Genomic DNA, 7,274 nt, shown 5'->3' with positions numbered 1-7,274 from the left:
TTTAGTAAGAACATTTAACAAGAAATTTACCTTGTAAATATATTTTAATCTATTGTTTGCAATGTGGCACAACTAAACTCAAGAACTTACCCTTTTGCATATCAGAAACTGATGCATTGAAAAATATCTCCTTAACATCCTGACACATGCAATTCTATTGAAAATTTACATCAGTCATTGTATCTTGGGAGTTGATCACGGTTGTCTTTTATCCTGAAATTTATCCCTCCTTTAATGGCTATAGTAGAAGATATATTCTTGTCTATATTGGCTATAATTATTGTTAAGACCCCAGCTCTGCAACTTTTTCCCACTTAGATCCCAAACTCCTTAGAGGTCTGAGGAGATGGCTCAAAAGTGTATGCTTTGCATATATGAGCCTAGATTTAATCCTTGAGTACTCAACCAGGAGTAGTCATTAAGCAAAATTGGATGTGACACAAAAACAAAACAAGGTTGCGGGGGGTGGAGGGCATGTCTCAGAACAATTGCCATGCATGTGTGAGGCTCTGGGTTTGATCCCAGGATCAGAAAACAAACAAAAATAGTGGGACCAAACTTTTTTATTCAAAATTTAACTTATTTTAAATTTAAATTTTTAAAATTTAAAAATTCAATTTATTTCTTTTTGTGGTGCTGGATATTGAACTTAGAGTTCAAATGTGCAAGGTAAAAGCTCTACTGGTGAGAGGTATCTCTGGCCTAAACCAGAGAAACCTGGTTTATAATCCTCATATCTAAGACACAATTTCAGATTTAGCATATTTTTCTTCCTCTTGACTTTTCATAAGGCATTTGGATCTCAGTTCTTTTGAAGGATATTATTTTAAAATAGTAACATCTTCCCTAAGTATGTTCAGCTACTCCCTTCCCTGAACTTTTTTGAAGACAAAAGAATTATTTAAAAATTATTTTCTTTAAAAGATATTTTAAAATCTCCTTCCTTCTCCCCTCCCTCCTCCTTTCTATTTCTTTCTTTATCTTCCTCTTTTATCTTCCTTCTTTCTTTCTTTCCTTCTTTCTTTCTTTCTTTTCTTTCTTTCTTTCTTTCTTTCTTTCTTTCTTTCTTTCTTTCTTTCTTTCTTTCTTTCTTTCTTTCTTTCTCTTTCTCTCTTTCTCATTCTTCACTTCCTTCCCTCCTCCTTCCTTCCTTCCTTCCTTCCTTCCTTCCTTCCTTCCTTCCTTCCTTCCTTCCTTCCTTCCTTCCTTCTTCTTTCTTTCTTTCTTTCTTTCTTTCTTTCTTTCTTTCTTTCTTTCTTTCTTTCTTTCTCTTCTTTTATCTTCTTTTTTCTTTCTTTCTCTTTCTCTCTTTCTCTTCTTCCTCTTTCCTTCCCTCCTTCCTTCCTTCCTTCCTTCCTTCCTTCTCCTCTCCTTCCTTCCTCCTTCCTTCCTTCCTTCCTTCCTTCCTTCCTTCTCTTCCTTCCTTCCTTCCTTTCCTTCCTTCCTCCTCCCTTCCCTTCCTTCCTCCTCTCCTCCCTCCCTCCCCCGTCCCTCCCTCTCTTTCTTTCTTTCTTTCTTTCTTTCTTTCTTTCTTTCTTTCTTTCTTTCTTCTTTCTTTCTTTCTTTCTTTCTTTCTTTCTTTTCTTTCTTTCTTTCTTTCTTTCTTTCTCTTCTTATAAATATTGTACACTATTTAAGGGTCACAATATTTATCATGGTTATCATCAAAGTGTCAATTACCCTCTGCCATATTACAAATGACTCTTCCGTCCACTGTGGCCTCAGTTACACTTCAGTATATTAATAGCGTCTCTTAGGGAGAACTGATGGAGAAGCTATATTAAGATAAATACGTTCTTTCCTTTTAGTTTTAAAGCCAAGACTTCAACATACGCAAGACATGGAACACTATAACTGAGTAAAACCTGTTATGTTACCTCATGGAAAAAGATCCGAATTCCCTGCTATGAGGAGAACTTGGTGGAACACTTAGTCTCAGTAGTTATTGTGGGTGCCCCATAGAGGGATTTGAAATCCCTCTTTCTTTGAGCTGTGATCTTGGGGTGAGTTGAAAAGTCCAAGTGCAGAGACTCTTAGGTGGCATCAGAGGTTTACAGTGGCTCTACATGTTAACAGCGTGTGAGGGGATCCCACTCTGCATTTCTGTGACCCTTCCTATGGAGTAAGGCTCAACAGGATACTCTAAGGGATACTGAGATTCCTAAGAACATCACAGTGAAAAACAACTGGCCTAGAAAGCTTGGGAAGTCAGATTAATTATGATCCAGGGTTCAGGCAGCACCTCTCTGAACTGACAATCAAAACCTTCAAAATGGCAATACAGTAATAGAATCCCTGGTGAACAGATGATGATAAGTAAGCAGCAGGGCAAGACACTTGTTCTCTGCTCCCTAATGCTATGTGGTTTTTTGAAGCTTGAGACAATTCTGGAAACAGGGGAGTAGGGAAAAAACCTGAGCTGACCCACATCGTTTGACGCAATTAGGTTGGAAGATAGAAATAAAGTCCTAACAGATAAAAGTAAAATCACACTTTTCCACACTCTTTGTTTGCTGCCTAGGTGACTAGATTTGTGAGCTTTCTACCCTAGTTACTCTTTCTGGTTCATAATCAACACCTGAACTATGGATTTAGGGCTATTGGCTTTAATTACTGATAGAAGAGAAAATGTTTTTCTCTAAGAGCTTGGGAGCTTGAGGGAGGAATTGGAAAAGTCTGACAACATCACTAATAGCCAAATATCTAGAGAACTCAGACCAATTTTTTAACAAGAAGAAAGAACATATATTACCTGAGGTCAAATTTACCAATGACTGGTGAAACGGATGATGATTTAGGAACACTTTTATTTTGTTGTCTTTGCAGTTAATTTGATGACTAATTATTAATTTGTTGGGTAACAGTCTAACACTGTGCTATAAGGGAGGCAAGCAGTTGTCTTGGTGGCTGTATACTTCTTGGCTAAATATCAAATGGTTTATAGCAAGAAAGGACAGTGAGCAATGTTTTGCAAGAACTCTGTTTATACATTTATAGTGCAAACTGAATCATTTATTGATTTGAATTACAATGTTCTCTGTGAAATTATTTGTCTACTGGAATAAATTAAGTTGTCCTTGAATTATAGTGAATTTCCTAATATAGCCACCGATATAGACATTTGTAGAACAGGCACTTCAGAAAATTTAATGCTCTGGTCATCCTAGGTTAATTCAGAGACATTTTTTGGTTTGAGTTATTCTATAACCTCTTCATAAAAAGCATCTATTTTCTTGCTTTAGGAACCACTAGCTAAATGGGTGAGAATAATTTAATCATTGATGATTCAGGATCATGCTGATTCAGAGTCATCATTAAGACCTTAAATTATCATCGTACGATCACGAAGAAAGTGAGAAGATTGGGCTATATGCAAACTGACCTCTCTCTTAAAGTTATTTATGGAAAAAACTTGTGAAAATGGTTCATTTTCTTTTATAAGAGTGAGAGGGAAAAATTTCTGTGATAGTTAATAATTCTAAGATTAAACTTTTCAGTATTTGAATACAATTTCAGGCAGTAACACTAAACTGTTACTTTAGTAAGAAACTTTAGTAATTATGGCTGTCCATTCCATCAGACAGGCCTGACTATCAGTTAGACTACATATTAAGTAAAGAAAAGGATAGGGTACTCCAACTTGCTTTAATGAAATCTTCTGCCTTTTTATATCTGAGACATTGAATTTATGCAGCCATATAAAATGCAGTCATAGAAATTATAACAACTCGGTTGATATGAGGATTTAAAAAGGATTTAAAAACTAGAATCAAGCTGGTCATCATACTGCTCAATACAGAGTGGACACTCTTACCTCTTTTGCTGTGCCTTTCATTTTTTTGTTCATCTATTGCAAGGATCACAAAATGTAACCCACAGCCCAGATATGGCCCTTTACCTGTTATTATAAATAAAGTTTTGTTCAAATACAAACTTGGTCTTTTGTTTACAAATTGTATACACTACAGTAGCAGACTCAGTTGTGACAGAAGTCTGCAACCTTAAAATAATTTTTTATAAAATATTTGCCAATGTTTGGCTGACTTTTGACTTCCTTGGCTCCCTGACAACCCAAGCTCATCATTGCAGAGTTCTTGTCTTTTAAAGAGCTTTCTTTTTGCTTTGAGACATATCTGCTGATATCCCATTCCCTCTAAAGAAATGCAGCTGCACATCTACACACTACATAGTTAGAAGTTTAAGGTTTACCTTTTCTTTGTTTCATGCTAATCAAAGATACGTTATCAGGAGTCACCATAGGCAGAAACTGGGTCTCAGCCTATTGGGGTGCTCGCTCAGGAAATAGAGAGTATCCCATTAGGGCAGTATAGAAACATCACCATTGCCGAAGGTTTCCTCGTAGGGGTACCAACCTGATATCTCTTCTGTCTTTCTATCTGTAAATACCTTGTATTTTCTCATGGTCACAAGTTTTACCTTGATAGAAGAGCAGAGGTGTTTGTAGGCCTCTGGCATTGCTAGGTGATAACAATGTACATGACATGTGCTACACTAGGTCTTATTCATTATCAATTTAAGTCATGCTATGTTAGTATTTTGATTACAGTGCAGTCTCAGAACAGTATATGTAATATGGGGGCCCATTGGTGTCACTGAAAATATATCTGAAGTATTGAAAAGCAACACTATGGTCTGACTACAAGAATAGAAAGTAGTATCTTATCTTTAGTAAGTGTTGTAATAAGCAGGTTATACTCTACATAAGTGTGTATGTCCAAGGTGAGTGACTGGGGACTTCACTTCACTCAAAAAGTCACAGTATTCTGGGATGGGGCTCGGAAAAGTGAATGGTGAGCCTACAAGGACCACCCTTTTCTCATCTGTCTGCCCCAAAGTGGCCACACTTTGTAATTTGTTTGCCCAGAGGATGGTGCTGTTTTGTAACTCACCCACCCCAAAGGAGACACTTCCTTTTGAAAAAAAATTCACACAGATGGACTAAGTAGCAGCTTGCTTATGTGCCATGGTAAGTAATGAGTTCTCCAGTGGGAGTTTTAAATGGGCTCTGAACTCAAAGAAGTTGGTAGAGTTCCGAGCCTATTTAAGGAGATGAGATAGGTTCTGTGAAATGTCAAATAATGCCAGAATTAAATATCTCAGACACTGTAGGTTTATGATCATGGGTATAAAATGGCATATGATTAATTACTAGGCTTTTCACAGCTGTAAGAACTCAGAAAGGGAAACAAGAACAACTCAATACATTTGTCCTTTTATTCTGGCTTGCTACTTTCTCTGAAGGCATATAGCCAAATAACCCAGCTAGGAGCTATGTAACAGTATCAGCCAAAATTGCACTGTGCTTGTGGAAAGAGAAATGAGCTTCCCAGATAGATTCTCCAACTGTAACCATATTGCTTCAGAATAAAGCTCATTTGTATGAAAACTGAACAGTAAAATAACAGCCCATTAGAGCCTAAAAGATTTTTCTATTGTGCCTACTTGCATCTAATATAGTCATGGCTCAATGTTCCCAACTGGGGCCTATTTTGATTTTCCTCAAATAATTCTCCCACATACACTGGTATAACAATAAAGTTCAGCTCACTTTTGACTGAAATCACATTACAAAGATTCATGTCTATATCAAGTCTGTTGGTAAGACTTAAAATGAAATTTAACATTTCTCCAAACCTCAAAAAGTTTTAGAATGTATATTCAGATAATTGTTGAAAATCTTTCTTTTGTACTTAGTTTCCCAGGTATGTATTTTTCAGAGACAGCGTTCTGTCATTGTGGATTTGACATCTATGACTGTCACTTGCTTTTTGCTTCTGGGACAACTTTTCTAGTGACTGATGGAAAAGGAGCAAGGCAATAGAAAATTTGGATCAACAACAATCACTCTGTTCCAAGTCCAGCCCTGGACTATTGAGCATTTTATATTTTCCAAAGCTGAGAAGTTTCATTCTTTAGTCTTCATTACACCCTTAGCAAATTTGGGGGGGGGGGGGTTCTAAACACTAAGCTGAAGAAGTAGTGATATTTCCTAATGGCTAATACATCGTACATTAAAAGAGTGTCATCAAGTAATTTACATAAGTTTTTTAACTTATTTCATTTTATTTTATTCCAAACCCTACAGGCATATATATCACTGTCACTATCATCCCGTTGCTCATTGATTTGTTCGAGTGGGCACCAGTCATATATATATATATGTACATATATATACATATATGTACACATATATGTATAGTGGAACAAAAGTTTTTATTGTATCATTGTCATCCCATTGCTCATCGATTTGCTTGAGTGGGCACCAGTAACATCTCTATAGTGAGACTTGTTACCGTTTTTGGCATATCCAATATGCCACGGGAAGCTTGCCAGTCTCTGCCATGTGGGCCCAATACTCTCCGTAGCTTGCTTGGTTCTCTGAGAGGGGCAGAGGAATTGAAGCCTGGTTGGCTGCGTGCCAGACAAACGCCCTACCCACTGTGCTATCGCTCCAAAGACATGTGGGGAGAGAGAGAGGAATACATGTTCAAGAGAGAACATAGACTCTTCAGAGTGGAGAAAGCAGGGTGAGATATGTGCTCAAGGGAGAACATGGGCTTGAAAGAGAAAGCAACTGAGTTATGTAGTCAAGGGAGAGATCAGGTTTTAAAGAGCACATTATACATGTGTGTTTTAATGATGACTTGGGGTTGTCCCTCGTTTAGAAAGGCAATGTTGCACCTCTTGAAAACTCATTTAGACTTAACGTGCCTGGCCAACTTGTTTGGCTGTCTTACAATGCTGGTGAAGCCTGCATTAAGTGAGACCTAGCCTGATTCCAACAGATAAAGTTTCAGAACTGCTTTAAAAGTGCAGGTTCCTAGGACCGACCTGACACAGCTGGGTAAGCTGTTACTCATTGTAATTAATCTCCAAGAGCTAACTCTAAGACAGGATCCACAGTTTGTTCATAAAAACAAAACAAAACAAAAAAAACTAACTCTCCCTACCCTCCACCCCAATGGCTGTTAACTAAATTTAATTTTCTTCAATTATGGATGTGGACATGTTCGGAGGAGCCTCATGCATGAAGGAACCTGCAGAGGAACCCAGGTGTGTGGGACCCGGGGCCGAGATCTCCAAGGCTGCTCTGATTGGGACTGGGCCTCTTCCACCCAGATCGCCCACTTTCCAGTAGCTAGGCAGTCACACCCAGAAACTGACCCCGGCACCCTGTAATCCCATCAACAGCCAACATCCAGAGACTATAAAACCAAGCTCTCAGAAAACATTTTAAAGACTAGTTCTTCCTC

The sequence above is a fragment of the Sorex araneus genome, chromosome 3, assembly GCF_027595985.1.
Source record: "Sorex araneus isolate mSorAra2 chromosome 3, mSorAra2.pri, whole genome shotgun sequence".
In the NCBI taxonomy this organism is placed as follows: Eukaryota; Metazoa; Chordata; class Mammalia; order Eulipotyphla; family Soricidae; genus Sorex; species Sorex araneus.
The sequence above is the reverse complement of the archived record's forward strand: the minus strand, read 5'-3'. Positions refer to the sequence as shown.